This window comes from Mirounga angustirostris, unplaced genomic scaffold, assembly GCF_029215605.1.
Source record: "Mirounga angustirostris isolate CCGP_5_RB_7025 unplaced genomic scaffold, mMirAng1.0.hap1 SCAF_8, whole genome shotgun sequence".
NCBI classification, from domain to species: Eukaryota; Metazoa; Chordata; class Mammalia; order Carnivora; family Phocidae; genus Mirounga; species Mirounga angustirostris.
The window spans coordinates 103,884,716-103,910,573 of record NW_026991716.1 but is presented as its reverse complement, the minus strand read 5'-3'; positions in this window follow the sequence as shown (position 1 = coordinate 103,910,573).

The window sequence follows — 25,858 nt, the reverse complement described above, 5'->3', positions numbered from 1 at the left end:
TAATACTCTATTTGTAGGGAATTTTGCAATTTAAAAAATACTTTTCTACGTAACTTTTCATTTGATTCTTTCAGTGGTTCTTTTTTTGTTTTTAAATTTTATTTATTTATTCATGAGAGACAGGGAGAGAGAGAGAGGCAGAGGCAGAGGGAGAAGCAGGCTCCCCGCGGAGCAGGGAGCCCGATGCAGGACTCGATCCCAGGACCCTGGGATCATGACCTGAGCTGAAGGCAGACGCTTAACCGACTGAGCCACCCAGGCGTCCCAAATAAATAAAATCTTTAAAAAAAAAAAAGAGAGACTCCCTTAGTTTCTGAGATATTTATGCTATTTTTAAAATCATGATCCTGCCAAATTCATTTCACTTTTCACCATCTAACTTATTTATGATTAGTTGTCTATTATCTGTTCCTTCAACCATGATGTAAACTCTATAAAGGTAAGGAATTTTTATTTTACTTTTATTTACTTTTTACTTTTTAAATTTTTATTTACTTTTTATTTTACTTATTTATTTTTTTAGAGAGAGCGAGAATGAGAGCACAAGCGGAGGGAGGGGCAGAGGAAGAGGGACAGAGAGCATCTTAAGCAGGCTCCCCACTGAGTGCAGAGCCCCATGTGGGACTTGATCTCACGACTCTGAGATTGTGAACTTAGCTGAAATCAAGAGTCTGGACACTTAACTGACTGAGCTCCTGTCTTTTTATTTTTTAATCACTGCTAGAGCCTCGACCCCCAGAGGTGTGCCTGGTATGAAATAGGATCTCATTAAATATTTCTTTAATTTATTAATAAGTGTGTAATTACAGTTGGCCCTTGAACAACATGGATTTGAACTGAGTGGGTCCACTTGTACATGATTTTTTTTCAATAAATACAGTACAACACAGTAAATATATTTTCTCTTCTTTATGATTTTCTTAATAGCATTTTCTTTTCTCTAGCTTACTTTATTATAAGAATATAGGGCATAATACATATAACATACAAAATATGTGTTAATAGATGTTGTTATTGGTAAGGCTTCTGGTCAACAGTAGGCTATGAGTTAAGTTTTGGAGAGTCAAAAGTTACACATGGATTTTCGACCTCCCTGGGGTCAGTGCCCCTAAGTGCCCCCTCCCTTCCACACAATTTAGGGGTCAACTATAGTTGAATTGTGATTTCTTCCTTTTTATTTTTTAAACTAGTTCTTTCTTTTCCTTCTTCAGCTCCTGTCTGTGGAACACTTAATAGTTTGGACTTTATACTCAGGATTTTCTTTATTTTTCATTGCCTCAGTGTTAATTCATGATTAATTCTACTGCATTTTATTTGAAGTATCTTTTCCATTCCCACTGCCTACTCTTAGTCAAAATACATACCCCATGATAGCAAATTTCTTATTTCTTTTCCAACCTAACATTAATTTCTCTGATTATTCAATGCAGCCTGCAATTTATTTCCATATCATTATTTCTAGAGTACCATTTTAATCAACCCACTCCATTTTTTCGGGAATGACTATTGGCTTCTTATTTTTATCAGATGGATTATAACCGGGGAAAGAGAACATGCCATGCCCTATAACCTGCCAACGCACAACCTGTAAAACATTAGTTTACTTTCTTCATTTATCAACATAAGGATATATCGGTTTATCAGAATCAGCCAGGGGCAGATTCAGCATAGATCCTATTCCTTTCCAACCTCAAGACACAAAACAAAAACATATGCAGCTTTTGGTCACATTATTCACCCAATATAGGGTCTTATCAAAACTGGAAATTTCAATTATTCTGTGACCACATGAAGTTTGCATCATTTAAAGGCTCTTTTAGTTCTTAAATGAAAGTTAAGTGCCAGCAAGTGCAAATACATAGGATTCTCCTAGATTTACTAAATAATATATCTGCTTTCAGCTTTTCTGCTCATGGAAAATATATTTTCCTGCAGTTCCATCCTCAATTCTGCTATAATACCCTTGAATCATAATGGTTTTTATACTGAGTTTTATCCCAATAAATCCATTTCCACAACATCTATTCCCTTGAAATTTGGTGGGTCATATATCTAGGTATCATAGATCCTGGGAGAAATGGGATAGCATGGCCTGTTAGTTAAGTACCCAGACTCTCAAGTGAGGCTTGTTACTAATTAATAGCTGTGTAACTTCAGGCATACCTCACCACTCTCAGCTTCAATTTCTTTACCTATAAAATGGTAATGATAATGACTCCATATTATAATACAGTTGTATTCTTTTTAATTCATATTTATTCATTGAGATCGGTAGTAATAACTTCTCTAACACCTTTTCTATTATGTATTCCTTTCCATCATCATATGATTGTTTTCCTATTGAACATCCACAGTTTCAGAATGTACCATCATCAAAATCACTCTCTGACCATGATGGGACAATTAAAAAATAAAACCATTCCATAAACATGTTTGAGCACAGACAAAAACAAGATGTTTCAAGCAACAGTCGTGTTCTTTCCCTGGCTCACATAAGAGACATCTCTCATGAGATCCTTTTTTTTTTTTCTTCTTTTTTAAGCTTCACTCTGTGTCTTCTATCTCTGAGATTTAAAATAAGGATACACATAAACACACACACGCACGCACACACACACACACGAACCCATCCATAGATTTTTCTCTCTTCTTAACTACCCAAACCACAAGAAAATCACATTTCACTGAACTCTCTCCCAAAACACCTAACACAAACCTAAACCCTATACCAAGTCCCCTGTAAAGAACAAACAAACAAAAAAACCCCTCTTGTTTTCATATGCCATGTTCCATATTATATGCAGTCATCCTCATTACAAGAAGTCATAAAAAAAACTTTGTTTAACTATAGATATGGTCTGGTGGTCTTTGTCTGGTCAGCAATAACTAGAGTTTGAAAAAGAAATTACTTTCTTTTTCTTTCTTTCTTTTTTTTTTTTTTTTTACCACATTATGGTCTGTAATGTAGAAAAACAGTATTCCACCTGAGTAAGGAAAATCCAGTTCTTCCTGACTATTTCTCTCCTGTGTGTCTCCTTTATTACTCACACAGAACACTTCTAACATTTCTGGTTACTAAATGTGTGATGCTTTTCTCATGCCAAGCAATTCTATGCAATATCAGCTGGGTCTCCTACAATTTAACTCATTTCTGACACTCTCTACCCGGATACTCTCCCCCCACCTATTTTAGATGCCAGTCATAAGCCCGGGTTATCACAAGTGCTTATAACCAACAGGCTATATATTGGAGCTTCCAATGACCCCTTCCTTAGGTTCATTTAATTTGCTAGAGGAGCTCATAGAATTCAGGGAAACACATATATTTACCAGTTTATTAAAGGATACAAATGAAAAGCCAGATGAAGAGATAAATAGGGCAAGATCTGGGAAAATACTGAGCACAGGAGCTTCTGTCCCCGTGGAGTTGGAGTACATCACCCTGATGTCAAAGTGTTTGCCACTCTGGAGAATGGAGAGTGAGGCTGAAAACTCCAAGCTTCTAATCATAGCTTACTTAGTCTTTTTTTTTGTGACCAGCCCTCATCCAGAGCCCATCCAGGAACCCATTCAGAGTTGTCTCAATAGAACAAAAGATGCTCCTAATGCTCTTATCACTTAGGAATTTTTAAGCATTTTAGGAGCCCTGTGTCAGGGACAGGTCAAAGACAAATATTAGAAAAAGGGATGCTCCTAGTGCTACTAATATTCAGGAAATTACAAGGGTTTTAGGAACTCTGTGCCAGGGACCAGGGGAGGAAACCAATATATATATTTTTCTATTATCTCACAGGTCCTATATGATTAAACTCTGATCCCACTGAACACTAATTTTAACCCAACCTCTCTGTATTGTACATTCTCAAGTAGACATTGTGTGAGGGGAAATTTAACACAGAGATTTTAAAAACAGTATTATTTTAAGATAAAATAAATTAACAACAACACACTTTACATTGGAACCAGGTTCTTCCTTGCTGCAGAATCAAACAGGAACAATAGACTCAATCAGAGGGGCAGAATTTTTTTAGTTCTACTCATCTTCTGCCACATTTAAAACCTCCAGATCGATCCCATTTCTGCCTTATATGTGAAAGACTACCCATCCCTTTGGATTTTCAACTCCTTTGGAGATACTTGATAGCCTTTACTGCTTAGAGAGACTCACACAATTACGTTTATTGTCCACTAACCCTACAGTCAGAAGGAGGTGAATGGTGCCAAATTCCACTAAATACTATTTTCCACAAAACCTTCCTCAAAAACTCAGTGTCTTAAAGGACTCTGTCAGCTGGACTCGAAGAGATATTCTTAACTCACCATTCTCTCCTATAGCTTTCTGAGTCCCTTAAAACCAAATTATAGGAGTCATGCTTGTCATGTCAAACCCATTTCTGTTATCATCTGCAGAATGTCAGGTAGTTATGGATTAATAAGTAGAGCAGTACTCACTCACATCCCTAATTTTAGATGCTTAATCTGATTAGCCTGAGATAGAAAATCTTATCAGAAATGTGGTAGCCACACAAGACAAAAACATATACATAGTATCTTCAAATAGCTTTCTTGGTCCCTAGAATCTCTGACAAGATCACACATCTGAAAGCTAATTCTTTTATGTCACTGCTATTTTACAGTCATGTTACATCAGTAGTCCTAAAAATATCTTATACTAACCACCTCCCTTTTGTGGGAATGTATACAAATATTAGATTCATATTATCATCAGGAAGAAAAAACAGAAGATACAATGCCAGCTGTCCTTCAAAAATACATTTTTGTTATCATAAGAAGCAGTTTGCCTGAAGATTCTTATTATGTTATACACAAATCTTTATTATCCACAAATTTGACACTATTCTGTCTCTCACTTAAAACCTTAATTTTTATCAATTAAACAAGAGCTGGACATATAGCATAACCTACTTAATAACTGATTGGCTAATTAGCCACTTTCTTTTTCTTACAGATTTCAAATATATTTGAATGGGGAACTGATCTAAGATTTTGAGAAAACCTAAATAAATAATATTTTAAAATGCAAGTAAAAATTATATATTTGACTTATTTACTATAAGTAAAATATTATATATTTAATTTCTTTTTTAAATAACATGGAAGTGCATTCTGCTTTAAGTATATTGGCATATTAGCCATTCTGTCTTCCTACTTAAACAACATCACCAGACAAAAATATCTTTGTTTAAAAAAACACCCAAATCAAAAAAAAATTATATATTCACATTTTTTTTAACTTCTGTAACTATGCTGACATGGCAGGAAAGTGAGGAAAATCCTTAGAGCCCCCAAGATGACAAAAATGTACAAATGCAAAGCACTAACTGAAATTTGAAGTGTACTGTAGCCTTTGTTCATCTGATCCTGAAGGCTCAGAGCAAAGGTCTTCAAACTACATGATATGCATCCAGATTATACTAAATCTTTCCAGTGGATATGGGCACAGACTACAGCTTTGAGAAAATCAGACTGCACATTAACTTCTACCTGTATGTTTTTAAAAAAATTCATCTGCCTGAAAATTTGCCTTGTGGCTAAAGTTCCCAGCAGCGTTTTCATTTCTAGTTTTCCTTTTGCCCTTTCTTATTATAATTTTCCCATTTTCCAAAAAAAAAAAAAGTTTTTTAAAAGTCAAAATTTTAATGTATCTAAAATTGATTGCATTTCATTTTCCCAGTATGTAAACAAAAACTTTTGAAGTGTTTATAAAAAGGAGAAAGGAAGGGGAAAAGCAAAAGAAAAAAGAAAAGATCTAAAACAGAACAAATATTAAAAAAGAACAATCCGAAACAATTTTGTCTGTAGTCTCTGTAATCAAAGAACTGCCTCGGCTGGTTCTTGTGCATGATTTCAAAATAATGTACTTAACAACAACCATTAATTCATGTTCTGTAGGCCCTGGATTTATTACTGGTGGCCCATATAGTCTCTTATCATTTCCTGTTAATTTCCATTGAAACTTTACTCTACCAAAAAGTCATATTCATCTATGAGTACATGAATTAATTTTAAGAGACCTAGCCATCTCATTAAGTAATACATTTCCAGTATTATTTTATTTTTCTTGTTTTAATCAATTGTGTACTATCAATTATGTAGTAATTTAATACAAAGGAACTTTGTTAGCATTTAGAACTTTAGAGGAATTGAAAAATCAATTTCAATTTATAAATATAATTTAGTTGAAGAGAATATGATAGGGCCACAAAAAAGTTTGTGCATAAAGTATAGCTTAATAGGATAAATTTCTGTGTAGGAGATGCCATGTAAATATGAGCTAGTAAAGGAAGGCACAGGGTTGACTGAAAGGATTCAAGGTACTCTCACAGGATTGCTTGGATCATGAGCTGAGTAGGATTCTTTCTTTCTTTTCTCAGAAGCAGAGGCTATATTAGAAATGAGTTTCCAATGGGATCAGTGGCTTTTCCACCCCTTATAAGGGTCTACAATTCTTCCAGGAGATGAGCAGCTGGTATTCCAGATATCTTTTTTTTTTTTTTTTTACGATTTATTTATTTACCTGAGAGTGAGAGAGAGAGAGCAAGAGCACAAGTAGGAGGAGGGGCAGAGGGAGAGAATCTCAAGCAGACTCCCTGCTGAGTGCAAGCCTGATGTGGGGCTTCATCTCACAACCGTTGAAATCATGACCTGAGTTGAAACCAAGAGTCGGAGGCTTAACTGACTGAGCCACCCAGGTGCCCCTCTGATATTTTTTTTAAATGCAGCCATTTAAATACAGACTTAGAGGTACGCATGTTATTCATGTGACTTTTCACTCATAATGTTGCATTTTCCCTGTTAGGAAAGAAATGAGAGAGAATGTCCATCAACTGGAATACGGTACACATTGCATGTCCAGCACAGCACCCTGTCTTAGACTTAGTTGGACAATGGGTCTTTTCTGTTGCTGACTCTGGACATGGTAGCTTCCTCCAAATAAAATTCATTGCTAACCCACAGCATAGATCATGGAATCTTTGTGCAACAGGTGGGGCTACTCATGGCTCATCTTAGCATAGAAAATAATATAAAATTTATGAATGTTAAAATATAACATTATCATACACTTTTACATGAATGATGGTGGGTATTGACTCAGTCTATTGAACACATTGAGAAGAGTGCAGTAACAGTTTTATTCTGAAATTTCAATATTAAACACAACAGATAATGTATTTTGTGAACATCCAAAATTTAGATTGAAAAATTTTAGATATAGATTTACAGCTTATCAAAATTCTTTTAGGTGGCATACAACCGAAAGTAAAACTTGATGACCAATAATCCAGATATTTAAATTTAATTGATCGTGCAAGTCAGGTGGCACAGATATGGGAACTTTATACACCCTGCAGAAAGCCAGAACCATGAAGGACCAGATGGTCAGTGAAAAGATGAATCAAGACAAAATAGGCACCAAAAAAGAAGACTCGAAGGGAACTTGTCTGATTTAGTTTTGTTGCTTTGTATAAAGAATTTATCTTTTCTTGAATTCATAACCACAGACTACCTCTCATGTAGTTTTGGGACTATAATCATACTACCAATGTAATCCCCAAATCTCCAAGCTGAGTATAATGAAAGTGGTTTCGGTTTGGTGGTACTCTAGTCACCCAGCAGAAGCAAATTGAAACACTCTCTAGTGGAGCAGAGCATACTTTAAAACCAGTCTCAAAGAATTTTATCTTATAAATCTCTAAGGAATGCAAACTTTCAATATGAAGAGGCAAGATACCAAGATCAGATAGTACTAGACAGCACTGTCCTGGTCCCCCATTTCATGTACACGATGAAAACTATTAGTTCATATTCATATATTCACAATGTCCACTATGAAAACTATTAGTTACCTATTATCACATAACAAACTGCATGACAAATTCAGTGCTAAAAACAGCTTCTGTGCATGAGTAATCTGAGCACGGGTTAACTAGGGACTCTACTTCAGGTTCTCTCATAGGCTTAGAAGGTATCTGCTGGGCTCCAATTATTTTAAGGCTCAACTAGGGAAAAAATTCATTTCCAAGGTCACTTGATTATTGGCAAGATTCAGTACAATACCTTACAGGAAACTGTTGAACTGGTGGCCTCAGCGCCTCACTGTCTTGACCAGAACCGGCCATCAGTTTCTTGCCACATGGGTTTATACAGTATTGTAGCTTGTTTCTTCAATGCTTGCAAGCTAAGAAGGCAGTAGAGTAGGCCAGCAAGATAGATGTTACAATCTCTCGTAATCTAATGAAAGACGTGACATTCTATCACTGGTGCCATATTTTTGTTAGAAGCAAGACATTAAACTAGCACATGCTCACGGGGGAGGGATTAGATGAGGACATAAATAATGGAGGCAGAGATCTTTGGGGGCCATCTTAAGATCTGCCTACTACACAAACTGAATTTACCAAATATATAAAGGATCAGGGAAATGTGACCTGAAAGAGGGGGAAAAATATCAATCGATCAAAACTGATCCAGAACAGAGACAATAGCAGAAAAGGAGGAGGAAGAGCAGGAGATATCAGGGAGTTCACTTGCTCTCTCCCTGACAGAGAAGGACATTAAAACAGCTCTGTGGGGACAGCACAAAAGCAATTGTCTGTAGGCCAAAAAGAAAGTTCTCCCTGGAAACTGAATCAGCTGGAGCCTTGATCTTGGACTCCTCAGTTCCCATAACTGTGAGAAATAAATTTCTATTGTTTAAGCCTCCCAGTCTAAGGTGTCTTGCTATATGGCAGGCCAAGCAGGATAAGACAGATGGAAAATCAGCACATCAAGACATGCTTAACATTAATTTGTCATTAGGGAAATGAAAATTAGAACTATGAGAGATATCAGCATATAACACCAAAATGACTAAAATTAAAACTTTGACCACACCAAGTGCAGAAAAGATTGTGAAATACATAGAACTCTCCTGTACCGCTGGTGGGAACACAAAATACTACAACCACTTTGGTATACAGCTTGGAAACTGCTTAAAATGTCAAACATATGCCTAGGATATAATTCAGCCCCATTCCTCTTCTACTTTTTACTCAAGAGAAATAAAAGGATACATCCTCACAAAAGCCTAAATGTTCATAGATTTATTTGTAATAGTGAAAACCTGGAAAAAAACACAAAAGTTCACCAACCAGAGAATTGATAAACAAACTGTGATATATCCACACAAAGGTATGTTGCTTAGTAGTTAAAAGGAATAAACTATTGACACACATAACAGCATGAATGAATCTCAAAACAATTCTGCTAAACAAAAAGCAGATAAAAAATAGTACACATGACAAAAAGTACAAATGCATAATTCAATTTATACATAATTCTATAAAATGCAAATCAGTGTGGTTAAGGAATCTGAAGCTGAAGTGAAGTAAGGAGCCACAATAAAAAATGGTAAAAGGAAATTTGGGGCAATGATGTGATACTGATTGATTCTGAGTAATTCATATATATGTATGTTAAAATGTATTAAAATATATCATTTATATTTCCAGTCCAGTTTACTGTATATCAATTATAAATAAAGCTGTAAAAAATCAAAGTAAAGAGAAAAAAAGAAAGTTTAAAAACCATGACAAAATCTAAATCTTACTACCCGACAATAACCTTCAACAGCATTTAGAAACATCACTCCAGGCAGCTCTCAATGCATATTATTCAAAATAAATAAAACTTTAAAGCTTTCATTATTTGGGGATTTATTGTGAGCATGATTCTGATGTACTTGTTTAATATTTACTTTTTTACCTTCATAACAAGTCCTATGTAGAGATATAATATTACCACCAGCAGTGTATTAATAAGGATACTGGAGCAAAGATAGGTTAATTAATTTGCCAAAGACTGTCATTTATAATTGATAGATTTTAGTCTATGCCAGAGATACACCACAATTCTTACTATCAAACACTTCATACCACTGTAATAATACCAGCTTGAAAACTATGGTACCCAAGTCAACAGCATCAGTTTTACTGGGGATTTTTTTTTTAAGATTTTATTTATTTATGACAGAGAGATAGACAGAGAGCACAAGTAGGCAGAGAGGCAGGCAGAAAGAGAGGGAGAAGCAGGCTCTCCGCCGAGCAGGGTGCCTGATGTGGGACTCGATCCCAGGACCCTGGGATCATGATCCCAGCCAAAGGCAGACACTTAACGGACTGAGCCACCCAGGTGCCCTGGAGATATGTTTTAAATCAAATTATTGAACTTCTACTCTAACCTACTAAATTAGAAAATCTAGAGTTGAGACCCAAATCTAGATATTTTAATGTAAAATCTAATTTACATATACTTATATGTTTATATTTATATATACATTTTATATTTACTATATATTGTAAATTATATTTTATATAAATGATATTCATATATATTTTTTGTATAAATATATATTTTTCATATTTATTGAGATATAATTGGTAATATTGTAACATATTCCAAGTGTACAAAGTGATAATTTGATATACATAGATATTATGAAAGAGTCTCCCCCATTGAGTTAATTAACACATCCATCCCTCCCCCCCCTTTTTTTTCTGGTGAGAACATATAAGTTCTCTCTCAGCAAATTTTGATTATACAATACAGTGTTATCAACTATAGTCACCATGTTATACATTAGACACTCTAAGGCAATTTTATTACTTGATATGATTTTGACTTCAAGTCTTTTTTTTTTTTTAAAGATTTTATTTATTCATTTGACAGAGAGACAGCGAGAGCAGGAACACAAGCAGGGGGAGTGGGAGAAGGAGAAGCAGGCTTCCCGCCGAGCAGGGAACCCGATGTAGGACTCGATCCCAGGACCCTGGGATCATGACCTGAGCCGAAGGCAGACGCTTAACGACTGAGCCACCCAGGCGCCCGACTTCAAGTCTTAATTGACCACACCTAACATATTTTTACTCTTTTGACCAATGGAAGAAGAGCAGAGATAAAGACAAGTTAAAAATTGAAGTTATTCAAAAGTGTATTTAGCTTTTTATGGGATTCCGATGTTATCTTTTATACTTATAGTGGAACTTTTTAATATTAGTTCTAGAATTTGCAGTTTCCAAAAAAATCAGAAATCTTCATGGAGTTCTGAGTCAGACAAATGTTGATAATATTTAGCATCCATATCCTTTCCTTCCCAAAACTTTTTCCCCATCTATATTATTTAATGAAGAATGCATAGTTTTGAAATATGAGGTAATTTATGTCTACAAGTGAGAGTATGCCATACACTTTGTGAATTATTTTTTGCATGTTATTATTATTCCCCTAGTTGGAAGTAGTTTCTAAAACTTTCATTTTTGAGAACCATCAAATTCCAGGCTTTGTGGGAAAATTGCAAAACAAGCAGCAGATGTATCAATTACTAACCTGGTTATTTTTGTTAATTTAATTAGAAAAAAAATTTACTTAAAAAAGTGGGAGTGTATGTGCTAGAAAGTCGTGATTTCTACTTCTTCAAAAAGGTCAAAGACATAGGGATCAATTTTAAGAATATACAAAGTAATTTAGGTCATGATAGGGAAAATTTTCTATATATGTTCTTTTCAGTACTAATGAATAAAATTTAGCTCAAAGATGTGAATTTAAATGATGCAAATTTAATCTTGTTTAGAAATTCCTTCTAGCAATTTAAAATGTTTAAATAGCAAATAAGTCATGTGATCCAACTATGCCAAAGATTGAGCAAGATCACTGGGAATTGCATATTTTCACTTTATGTCAGTGGAGAAAACCATAAAAACTTGAGAAAAGACACTGAATATACATTTGCTGCGTGGAATAAAAAACACTTAAATACACAGAATTTTCAATTGATAAGCATAAAAGTTATATTGGATACATTTTGATCATTATAAATCTTTCAGGCAAACAGTTACAAATAAAAATTTATCAAATTCTGCTTTCTATGGAAAACTGTTATTATAATAATGTTAAAATGTATACAAATTTTTATCAGAATGAAAATCATAGGAATGGAATACTGAGCATCAACAATATGTAGTTAAGTTAAAGTTTTAAATAAAATTAAGAATAAAATGAAATCCCCATGTATCTTACTATTTTAAAAGCACCAAAATCAACCAATATACATAACATAAAATTCAATTTAAATTCAGTTTAATGGTGCATTTGACTTTCTAAAGGGATTGGTATGGATCTGGCTTTAGCAGAACACACTTTAAGTGTTAATTTTTCCATAATGCCTAGTTTAATCAGACTAACTCTGGAAATTTTGGTATTTCCCCTTCCCAATCTCATCAACCACCCCAATTAAGAAATTTTTCCCCAAAATGTGTTCATATTAAAGTCTTAGAATGCTTAAATATCTTCACATGCAGTTCTGTTTACACTTCCCAGTCCAAACAGTCATAACTTCACCTTTAATGAGAAAAAGGGTAGTATTTAAGCATCGTGCATTTTAGAGAATTACTCTGTAGTGAGAAACACAATTTCTTGTAAAATGGTAGGTAATGATAAAAAGTTTAGCACATATTCATCAGTCAATAATAATCATTGAGCTTTAGAAAAATGAAACAAGGAGGAGACAAACCTATTAAAATAAATGCAAATATATAAATTATTTTGAAGTCATTGAGTGAATTATGCAAGTGGTATTAGAATTCAATCAAATCACATTAAAAAATGAGCTGCTAAGTATCTGAATAACTAGAATTAGGTGGATATTGAGGTAGCGTCATGGAAGTGTGTAATGTTTTAGCATCTTCATAAGGTAATTTATTTTTTGAGACAATTTTGCATTGTGGAAGCATGTATCTATAATCTTTTAATCAGGACTGCTCACTTACTGACAGTAAGTCAACTTCGAAGTTTTTTTTCTCTGTCATTTATTACTTTGGGGATGGCTGAAGGCCATTAAAATAGTCACATTTTATATCCCTAGTAAGCTTCCTAATTACCTCTGCTCTTTCAATTGTACTTTTAAAGCATACTGTAGTCCCTTTACTTTTACAGTACTGTCATAGAACAATGTGTCCATGTCTAAAATTCAGTAATGAGGGGGTAGATTCATTATGTTTCATTGAAGCTAGGAATTTTATTTTAAAATTACTGGAACTTACCACATAATTTCTAAATTGGCTTTTTACACAATTCCAGCAAATGTCATGTCATGGGACCATCTTGTATTTTTAAGTTAAAATAATGCAAATGGCATGTTGAATGTTAAATGAGAGAAACTTCCAGTGTCCATAAACAGTTTGGACTTCCACTGTAATTTATAGTCATACAATTGAGCCATTTGAATCGGGCCTTTTGAACTAAAGCTAAAGCTATTTTATTATATGGTTCCAAATAAGTGACAGGCTATCATTTGTCTCAATAAATTGTTGCAAATTATGACTGACAAGCAGTTAAAATAAAGCCAGAAAGAAAAATAGCTAATAAACAAGGACTGTTGCTAATGAATATAATTGTATAGTTTTCAGTTTCTAGTAACCCAAGAACTAGAAGAACAGATAAAGGAGCTTGGTGAGTAAGAAATTCGTCATAAAACCTGTCATTTTGTTATTGCATCTGGAGGCACAAGCCAGTTTTTTCAACGACAATATCTGTATGTGATATGAGCTGTTGTATAATAAAAATAATAAATTGCCCTGTTGTCTTTGTATCACCAGGTCACTTAGCAAGAAATAAAACCATGGAAGCCTAAGTAAAGAATAGAAACCATATTGTTCCAAAGGTCAGTATAATCTCCTTCATTCTCTTTCTAAACTGCTCATATAAAAATAAAGTTGATTTGTATTACAGTCATAAATTTCCTTTAGAGAAAAGATTAAAGCTACGCTAAGGATGCTTGTTTGAGCATATACGATGCCTTGCTTAAATATAGATTTTTTTCATGAATAAATTCACCTTTTTCCATCATTACCTATGGTGTTTTCTTTTTCTGAAGATAGCTTTAAGAAGGCCAGTAAATACAAAAATCAGTATAACATTTTCTTTTTTTTTATTTATTTATTTATTTATTTATTTTAAAGATTTTATTTATTTATTTATTTGACAGAGAGAGACACAGCGAGAGAGGGAACACAAGCAGGGGGAGTGGGAGAGGGAGAAGCAGGCTCTCCACCGAGCAGGGAGCCTGATGCGGGGCTCGATCCCAGGACGCTGGGATCATGACCTGAGCCGAATGCAGTTGCTTAACGACTGAGCCACCCAGGCACCCTCAGTATAACATTTTCATTATGAACTCCTCAAAAACATTCTGTAAAGCTATTAATCATTTACAAAAATAATTTTGAAGCCTAAATATTGTGAATTTCAAACTTCATAATAGAATATATTAAATAATATGAATACATGTCGTGTACATTCATGTATGTGGCCTAAAAAAGATGAAAAATTCACCACAATATTCTCATTACATGACATTGTATGATAGGATCTGTTATTAATATGCCCTCAATAAATATTTATTGAATTAATGAATGAAGAAATAGTTTCTATTTATTGAAGCCTCATTATGAGTAAGCTGACTACTCAGCTCTACCTCTTGGATGTCAGACAATGCATTCTACTTTTTGTGGACACAGTATTATAATATGGTTGTTAATTTACAATGTGCAAAAATTGTACAGGGTCTGGTAATTGCTGAGAATCCACAAGGTATACTCTCATAGACTTCAATAATGGTAAAGGATATGATACAGAATGAGAAGAAAGTTCAGGCAAACATAGAAAGGTTAAAAAACTTTCAGGCACAGCTGCCTGGGTCCTTTGCACAGGACGCACTTCCTTTTTGGATTATGATCTACCAAGATACATGCAAGTTACTTTGTTTCAGGAAAGCCAACATATGAGGGGTCTGTGTAACAAGTTAAATCAGGTGTAAACTTAGTAAATTTGTAAGAAAGGATGTAAACAGGCAAGTACAGGATGCCTCCAGGGGACTTCCAGACTTTAAAAGGACGATTATAAATCACCAAGTGCTGCATTTTATTCCTTAATTTGGCCAGTGGAAGTATGAAGGCTTCAGGCATCCCTAGAGATAAACATACATCTAAGGCCCGGCTTCCTTGCACCAGGTGTATACTGCATCCTGAAGGATAGCTTCCCATGCTTGCAGAGTGTCATCTCCAAGCTGATCCTTCACAGGGAGACTTCAAAGTCTTACATTATTCTTAATAGTCTTTCAGCTTCTGGATTGTGTGGTATTTAATAGGACCATTGGGTCCCATGTTCATAAGTGCTTACTGCACCTCATTTGCTATAAAACAAATATTTGCTCCCTTGGTCCAAAATGGTTTTATGTGGTACTTCATTTCATTTTATCAAATACTCTGTAAGTTCTCAAATAGTGGGCCAATTTAATACCTTTGAAATTATTCGCAGATAAATTTGAATTGAGTTTTTGCTTTTTTTCAAAGTCCATTGTCATATTTAGATAATCTTTTGGTTTTGTTTTACTGGACATTATTATTACTTATAAAATAGATTTTATTCATTTAACTCCAAAAGAAAAACTTTATTTCTCTCATTAATAGGATCTTATTTGCAATGTCCTTTACTAAGGGACATTTTCAGAGTCATTTAGTGAGAAAAATTTCATGTGCCGATGTATGGCCTACCTTTCCCAACAGAAATCATTTAAAGGTATTCTTTGTTTTCTTAATCAATTATTGAGAAGTAATGTGTTGTAAATGTTTCTTTGATTTGTTTTACATTAAACACAAGCTGTACCAGGACTATCTCTTTAACATATGTTATACATCTCCCCACCTTGTTCATTTAGCTCTAGCCACGCTGGAAACATCAAGTATGCTACTATTCCATGGGTTTTGCAGTTGCTCTTGCCTCTGGCTGGAGCATTCTTCCCCCACATAGTTGCCTAACCTGGTCCTTCATTTTACCCAGGCCTCTGCTGGAATGCCATTTTGCTAGAGACAGCCTCCCTGACAATCCTGTCTGAAATAGCACATTGCTATCATTCTTAATCCCTTACTCTGCTGCTTTTTTTCATTGACATTATGTTTTGGGGAGGGTCCCATGACCAGTGATTCATTCAGTGATTTGCTAAAAGGACTCACAGGATTAGTAGCCATTCTCAAGGTTATAATTTATTACATAAAACAATTATAGAGCAGGATCAACAGGGAAAATGATGACTTAGGTGGAGTAGAGGAGATCAGGTGCAGGCTTCAGAAGTCCTCCCACTTTGGGATCACACAGACATTCTTATTCCTCTGGCAACAAACAGCAACAATGCATGTATGGTGGTTCTGCCCAGGGAAGCCAGCTTGAATCTCAGAGTCCAGGCCTTACAAAGAGGGCTGCTCATATAGACACATACCACCTGTGTAGTAGCCAGCCATGATTACTAAAACTCCAGGACCAGAAGGAAAGCAGGCATCCACATTCACCATATTGTTTCCACAAACTAGCTAGACAAACTGGTACAGTATGATTCAGTGCCGCAGGTGTTGAGAACATCCTTCCCAACCAAGCTGAGTTCTCAGGGCCAACCAAGGACCACCCATACAAGCAGACCCTCCTGAAAATATAGGGAAGAGGTAAGCAACATAGGATCTGCTTGCATTAAGTCTTTTCTGCCCACTTCATCATCACTTGACCTATTTCATGTGTACCAGTTTATTGGTTTGATGTCTACCTCTCCCACTGGCTGTAAACTCCGCAAGGACCGGGACTTTGTCTCCTCTGTTTGATGCCATCTCTTATGCTTAGTGTAGTGACTGGTGTAGAGGCATCATTTCCAAACGTCTGATAAGGGCAAATGCAATGATTAACACCCATTGATCTCTGTTTGGTAGGATTAGAGTATGCAACCATCAAAGGCAGAAATGAGATAAAAAGATTGCAGAAGGATGTGTTGAGAGTGATTTTCTTATAGGTGTAGAGAAGGATATAAGTACTTGTGCCTCATTTTGTCCCAAAAAACTAAAATGAAAATTGAATGCCAGACAGTAACCTAAACAGAGTGGGTGACAATAATGAAATGTTAGAAAATGTAAGGTGATTACTAGAAGAAAGGGGAACAGCTGTTCACCATATTTTCTGAAATGCGAAAATGGGCTTTAATGGTGAGTTAAATTCATATATGACATAAGAAAGATGGTTTGGAATGTCAGGCAGCTAAAGTATTTACTGTGAAAGGCTTTGAAATCTTTATAGAAACCATCACAAAAAGAAAAGACCACTTTTTATCCTGAGTTCTTTAGCTCTGATTTTACCACATTATGGAGTGAACGGATTCTTTTCAAGGCCTCTTCATATCATAGGATTACTGTTAAAATATTCCCATTCCATCCTGCCAACATAGCTGCATGTGGGATAAATATTATTCTGAAATGTATGAAACATAAAAAGCATAAAATGCATATTTTCTCATGGTTTGAGATAAAAAAAACAATTTTAAAAAATTGCACAGATATTTCTCTGCTGTTTCAAACTCTGATGCTAATTTGAGCTTACTGAAACAAAATTACCATGTCTTTGCCGGATCTCAAGTTTAAGGATGTGGTGAAAGTGATAGAAGAAACTGAATGATGGAAAATAAGAATGGGATAAGAAAGAATTATATGCATCTCCCAAAGAATCACATAACTAAAAAAATAAAAAATGTTAAATTGCAAATGTTAGAAGGAAATAAATAACCTTTATAATTACTATAGTTGAAAAATATGATATATACTAACATATGGCCAATTTACATGTGCTCAGTAAACCTTTATTGATATTGTTATATATTTTTTTAACCTGTAAAAAAGATCTCAATAAAATTTTACCAAGAACTACTTGAAGAAAACTTACACTTAAGGAAAATAATAATAAAAGTAAACTTTTAAAGCATCTTAAGAGTGTCAAGATTTGGGCACCTGGGTGGCTCAGTCCATTAAGCATCTGCCTTGGCTCAGGTCATGATCCTGGGATCCAGGGATTGAGGCCTGCATCAGGATCCCTGCTCAGTGAGGAGTCTGCTTCTTCCTCTCCACCCCTCTTCCCTACTCATGCTCTCTCCTTCGCTTGCTTGCTCTCTCTCTCTCAAGTAAGTAAATAAAATCTTAAAAAAAGAAAAAAGTGTCAAGATTTTATCTACCTGTGTGGATTCTTCCAGAAGTTATTAAAAACAAAACAAAAACTCTGTAAACCTTTGACAAAAACATGCATCAGAGGTGATAAAAAGCAAAAATACCTGAGCTGTTTTGAAGACAACTCTAATCTCTAAATACAACGAAGCAGAACAAACGAATTTTCAGCCTTTCCTTGGAAAGAATGAATGATCAGTGATAAGCAACATTTCACAGAAATACCTGAATAAGAGAGCAAAGAACACAAGTCTCCAATGGCCCTAGAATATTCACGGTTCAGCACTTTTCATCCATTATACCTCCTGTTTCACTTCCTTTAGTCACAAACACAATTTTAACTCCTTTCCTTAAAAAATAGTCCAGAGTCTAGAAACATACAAAGAGAATGAATATAGATTTCTCAAATTAACAAAATAAAAACTTCTCTTTACACTGTGCAGAATTGTATATTTTATAAAGACAGTGGGAATAAGAATTGGTAGTGTGTACTTTCTAGGTATAGTCTGTCTCACAAATGTTAATCTGAATGGAAGTGCTGACTTAGAAACATCCAAAAAGGTGTAATGCACATTTTATGCTGCCATGCTCATTAAACCTTGTGGACCACAAGGACCAGCCCTGGTCAGTTTGGGGATAAAATTATGTCAAGAAAAATAGCTAGACTCCTCAGACAAAATGACTGCATGTATTTACATGCTCCTGGAATAGAGGATGCTCTTCTAGGAAAGCAGTTGTATATAGATGATATAGAAAACTCAAGTGTGCTTGAATTGTGATCATTAAAAATACTATCGGGCTTCTCAGGAGAATAAAGGTTTGCCTCCTGGCCTGATTTTAAGGAGGATAATTAAATTCTGCATACCTAAAATCCCACTCTGATTCCAGCCTGGAGAAGTCATTTCTTTTTTATTATGTACTCTTGTTCTAGGCTCTGAAACACTAGCTATCTTTTGGCCCAGAGATAATTGCATTTCAGTGGTGGGCAAAGTATTGTGCTTCATATGCTATGTAGTAAAATGCTTTCATATGAGAAATTTTATCATAAATTTGCATTATTAATTTGGATATTTTGTTCTATTTTCTGAAATTATATAATTGAAAATATATATTTACCACATCTTGAGGAAATAAAAATCAGCTAAAGTAGCAACATGACAAATATTTTATAACTGTCATGTATATTTGATATAATAAAGTAAATTATATGAAGAACCACATCAAATATGAATCATTTTCCTAAGAATTTAATATATTAATCTATTTTCTTACATTACTTTTTCTACAGCAGTGTTTATTCTCAGATTCTTACCCTTCCTACTTCATTAGTATGGTGTCCAGTCTGCAACGGCCTGTATCCATGTTTTCTTCCTTTATTTAAACTGAGACTGATTTCATAAGAGAAACAAGTTTCTCCTCCCAGCAGGCCTCTCTCTCATTTCTGTTTAAACCAGAAATTACCATTCTCAGCAATGTTAAAGCAAATGAGCAGTGAGACCAAGTGTGGAAAGGCTGTTTCTTTGTTTTTGTATAAAGCAGTTCCTGTTATTAGTGGCTTGCCTGCCATCCACCCTCCTATTGCTATATGCCATCATCTAGTTATGATGCTTCCCTGCCTGAAATCCTTGGTATTATTGGGAACGCAGCTTATGTCTGTGAACATTTTAGTGTTGCTCAATTAATTGACCAGCTGCATCTCATAAGGATGATTGGCAGGTATATGATGAAGCTTTGGTGGGAATAGTGGTAACTGAGAAGGCCAGCCACCCAAACAACAGAACAAGTTCTATCTTTCGCACTTTCACCTTACCATCCAGGAGGTACAATGAGCAGACCACTGGCATGTCCACCTTCTGCTGGGAGGAAATTCTGTTTTCAGATTTAGACTACCAAAAGGGATATGAAGTTTGGTTGGTTATATAGCTGTAATTAAATGAAAGATTTGTGATTAAACTTGCTCTTGTCCTCAGTAGTATTATCCCCGTGCTATGGCAATTATAATAAAGGCACCATGGCATGAAAATTACACTATATTCTTAATTCCACAAATGTATGTGTTGTCTAGTTTCAATTCCATTTTGCTTTGAATTTCAGTTTCATCTAAATCATAGGTTAAAGGGGACATTCAAAAGCAGTTTTATTATATTTCTAAGTTTCCAACGAGGTTAATGAAGTTCAACACTTCAGTTGAATCTGAAAATGAAGGGAAAAGTATGATTATTATAGTTTCATTCTGAAACGGCTGCATAGAACCAGGCAAAATCATTATAATACCCACATTCTATGAACAAACACATGGTAATTAGGTGAAATTCCTTCCTTTTAAAAAAGTTTTGGTCTACTTTTATGTAGTGCCTATGGTCCAGGGGCAGAACAGTCTTGAATGTAAAAATGCCTTCTAGTATAAGATGCATGTTCTCAAAAAATTTATTCAGAATAGCAAATAGCTGTCCTCTGCTACTTTTATTTAAACCAGTTCCTAATGGGGTCTCTGGAGAGATCTACTTTTTTTCTACTTTATGGTAAAAATATATTTGCACTTAATGTAAATATGATTTTTAAAAGAATTAGAAAATTCATGTGCATATAGTGTTTCACAATATGAGTTGGAAATAAGAATGGCTTATACTCAAGTTTCACTTACTCTTTATGGACAACTTTATAAACAGTGGGATTCAGAAGGATATTCATTAAAACTATCACATCCAAAAACCTAATCTCAGGAGCAAAGAAATCACAGAAGGGATAAACTATTTCACATGCTCTAGTTATCAGCTGAGTGAGTGCTCTAAATATCATGGTTTTGTCAGTAGGGCACAAGCAGATGCTTTCCTTCTATCATGAGCTCTGTTCTTGCTCATCTAGATGTCAATACTAGAATTTACAACATTAGTCTCTGACAACTATTATAAATGAGCCAGAATTTGAAATCACAGTGATAAAGTTTTTTCGTAAGTTCTACCCAAGATGGTGTACAAATCAACATGCACCCTATTTCATTCTCACTGATATGAGAAGGCAGATGAGACAGGAATCCAAAAGTCCAACCACATCATTATTTCTTGTTCTTTAGAATTGTATTGAATTTCTGAGTAATTTTGGGTACCAGTAAGTTTTCTAACTTACGTGATTTATCAGATAAAACAGTGATGGATCTGTTTTGTTTATGTGACATAGTAGAAATATTCTTTTTGCTGAAAAATATTACCATTCTTTCTTTCCTAAAAACAACTCTAATAAATAGCCTAAAATATTTACAAATGATGTGATATGATGTTTGGGATTAGCTTCTAAAGAGTACAGGATAGGAGAAGTGGATGGCATGTAGATGGGACAGATCTAGCCACAGACTGATGTTTGTTGGGCACAAGGAAGTTCTTTATACCAGCTTTTCCACTTTGACATATGTTTGAAATTCTCCTTAATACGCATTTTTTTTTTTTTTAAAAATCATCTACCTTAGTGGTTGCAAACTGGCAGTCTGCAAGCTAGATCCGATCAGCCAACATTTGACCCATGCTGTGCTCTAAAACTGTCCACATAATAATCTGAGTTGCCAGATTTTCTTGAACTGTTAGATGTGGCAACATTGAGACAGCATTCCCTCATAACATGAGTGCAGAATAACAGCTGCTTCCTACAAGAAAAGATGTGGATTTTCTCTAGCCCTGAACACTCTAATGTGTTATTTCTGGCTGACTTCACTTATTTACTTTGCCTTCCTTACTCTAGCAACAATTTGAAATGTTTAAGTTAGAGAAAGATTTTCACTCTTTTATTGAAAGATGCTGCTACTGAGAACCATTCAGTTCTTTGTTATGAAGAACATGAGCTCAATGTTGCCCTCTTCTGATTTTTCAAGAAAATCTGGAAACTTGGGTTATCTGAAATTTCCCAGTTTACAAATACTGTCTGGATCAAATATCAGTCACAAAAGTGACCAATAAATCAGAATATTTTCCAGTGTTCTCATAGGCATGTCCAAACCAATTTAATTGTGTATGAAAAGGCTAAAAATTAAATATAATGGAGAATGCCAAGAAAATATTTTACATCCTAAAATACAAAGGGAAAACCTTCCTCCTTATCATCCAAGATTTATACCACATGCAAGATGGCTTTTATATCAGTTATTTATTTATTCAAGATTTGTGATAATTGGAGTGTTTTATTCCTGAGCTCAAATGTTAATCTTCCTATGCTCCAGTCAAAATCTAATCAGTTACTCTGATTATGCTGATATAATCACATACATATACACATAACACACACACACACACACGCACCTTACTGCATATTAAGATATATTTTCCATTTCAAGAAATTGTAAATCAAGCATATAAAAGTGAAAGGAGAAGAAAGAAATACACCAGTGTTGTAGTGAACAGAAGTAAAAGAAGAAAAATGAGTTATGGATGTCATTATATATCATTCATGTTTAAAAGAACTTTTTGTAACATGAATATTCAATTTACAAAGCCTTGTTATAAATCAGCCATCATCGATGAGAGATTTATCTTGCTTGCCTGTGTGATATCATAACTCAACGCTTCATGGGATGAAAACCATAGACTAAATTGCTAAATTCATTAAAAACTTATATATTACTGTCTGAGAAAAGACCAATTGATTGAAAACTGCTAAACCATCTAATTCTTTTACATAGGAATACTTTAATGAGCCTTCATTAGAATAGGTATTTGAGGGACACCTGGGTGGCTTGGTCAGCTTTAGGCTCAGGTCATGATCCCAGAGTCCTGGGATGGGGCCGCATCAAGCTCCCTTCTCCGTGGGGAGCCTGCTTCTCCCTCTGCCTGCCATTCCCCTTGCTTGTAGTCTCTCTCTCTCTCTCTGACAAATAAATAAGTAAAATCTTTAAAAAAAAAAAGAATAGGTATTTCAGATGTAGTTACAAGAGATAAAATGATGCCATGTCAGGTTAACAGTTTGTTACAGTTAACAGCAAAAGATTTTGGGAGTTCAACATAAAAATGATTTTTTTTAGGGGCACCTGGGTGGCTCAGTTGGTTAAGTGGCCAACTCTTGATTTCGGCTTTGGTTCTGATCTTGGGGTCTTAGAATTGGCCCTGTGTCTGGCTCTGCACTCAGTGGGGAATCTTCCTGAGGATTCTCCCTCTCCCTCTGTCCCTCTCCCTGCTGGCTCGTTCTCTCTCTGTGTAAAATAAATAAATCTTTAAAAAAATGATGTTTTTTAGAATTTGATGATGAAGATTTTCGCTTACAACAGTTTCACATTTGGATTGGGCCTAATAACAGTGTATTTTAAGTTTTGCCCTTTGGTCTTCTGGGTTCATTCTTGAACCTATTAATAACTTGATGTAGGAGGAGAGTAAAGAAAGCTATAGGGTGGGTTTCTATGTATTCATTCAGAGAAATGAATAGAATGCCCACCGTGAAAACTTCCCCTTCCTCCCAGTTTAAATGGTACAAATGGCATTTATAGGGAGATGTGTAACTCCTCAGGAATGCCATGTCCATCCCTAACAGATATTTTTAACATAGCCATTCACTTCATAACAGGTAGGCTTCTCTTCCAAACCATTACAGAAAATGGCAAAAATTGACTTAGACGTCAGTATAAATGATTATTGTATGTTTAGTTGGAACTAAATCACTAGTACCTGTGTGCTATCACTATCTTTGCCTCTCCTGAAATCTAGGAATTGGGAAGAGGCCACTGGAAATGTACCTTCCATGGTTAAATTAATAAAATACGGCTTTGTAATGTAGTAGAGAGTGTCAGTGGGTCGCTTGCTCTTTTGGGTAACAAGGTCAAGGTTTCCTTAGCATATGTATACAAATTTGTTAGGTGTATCCTGTAAGAGCAATTGGAAAGCAATTCAACTTTCAGTATTATGTAGTTTCAAAGGTGGATTTTTTCCCCCAGAAGTTCCATCTTCCTTCTTTACCCACACCAATACTTACACTTTGAAGGTGATATTTTTATCCTGTATATATTATCCCAACAACATCCCTTCAAAACAGTATTTTCCAGGGTCACCTGGGTGGCTCAGTTGGTTAAGTGTTTGTCTTCGGCTCAGGTCATGATCTCAGGGTCCTGGGACTGAGCCCCAGGTCAGGCTCTCTGCTCAGCGGGGAGTCTGCTTCTCCCTCATGCTTCCCTGCCCCCAAATAAATAAATAAAATCTTTTTTAAAAAGCAGTATTTTCCATGAGGATGGGACCAAAAAAATCACATAACTATTATTTTGGGCAAAACTATTATTTTGGGCAAAAAAAATTAAATGTGAGCTGAATTGATAGCTATAAGACTAAATGAATGAATGAATTACAATCAATAAATTTCAGGTGTTTTTTAAAAATTTTTATTATTATTTTTTAAGTTTTTATTTAAATTCCTGTTAGTTGACATACAGTGGAATATTAGTTTCAAGTGTCAGGTGTTCTTAAGAATAGTGACTGAGCCTGGTGTTTCTAAAGTTGTGATGGCTAGTAAGACATGGCTAAATAATAGTTGCCCGGGTATTGCCATTTCAGTGATTTACTTTAAAAATAATTATGGTTTTTTATGTTTTATATCAGTGATATGTTCCTGATAAACCCACTTTCACTCCCATGTACTCTGATTTATTCCTGAGATTAGAAAACAAAACAAAACGAAACTGGAATTTAACATAGCGAAGAATGCCCAGTAACGTGTCAGACATGGTCATCTTCTGTCCTGGGTTATCTCACAGCAAACATCAAAAATCCCTGACCAGGGGATGAAAAACTCATACACCCCTACAAACAAGTGATAGAACAGTGGGTCTGAGAGGTAGCTAGCAAGAGGAGAGAAGGCCTCAACTGTGGGTGCTAGACATATTCCTGGGTCTCACATTTATATACCATTAGCTAAAAACTTTCCCTGTAAGACTAATTAGAGCAGTTGGGTTACTATTCTAACGAATATAAAATGATCCTGTTGATGAGTCATATTTTACCTTCTTATTTTTAGCGTGAATTTTAAGTCAGTAACGGCATACAGCTCATTTAACTCTGGAATTTGCTTGCTGCTTTACTGTTTTTAGCTTGGTTAACTTTTACTCTTTGTTCTGGTTTAATTGTCTCCTCCCCTCAACCAAAATATGCTGCAGTCCTAATCCCCAGTACCTCAGAATGTGACCAAATTTGGAAATAGGGTCTTTACAAAAGTGAACAAGTGAAAATGAGACCATTAAGGTGGACCTAATCCAATATGACCAATGTGTTTATGAAAAGGGGAAATTTGGACACAGACACACACAGAGGGAAGACAATGTGAAGAGACACAGAAATGATGGTCATGTGACTGGAGCTATGCATTCACAAGACAAGGAATGCCAAAGATTGCCTGTGAACAACAGATGTTATAAGAGGCAAGGAAGATTCTCACCGCCCTACTGACACCCTGATTTCCGACTTCTAACCTCCAGACTGTGAAACAATAAATTTCTGTTATTTTTTTTTTTTAAGATTTTATTTATTTATTTATTTGACAGAGAGAGACACCGCGAGAGAGGGAACACAAGCAGGGGGAGTGGGAGAGGGAGAAGCAGGCTCCCCGCGGAGCAGGGAGCCCGATGCGGGGCTCGATCCCAGGACCCTGGGATCATGACCTGAGCCGAAGGCAGACGCTTAATGACTGAGCCACCCAGGCGCCCCTAAATTTCTGTTATTTTAATCCATCCGGTTTTTGGTACCTTGTTTTAGCAGCACTAGGAAACTAATATACTCCTAGCTTCAACTTAAATGCTACTTTCTCTGATTAAACTTCCC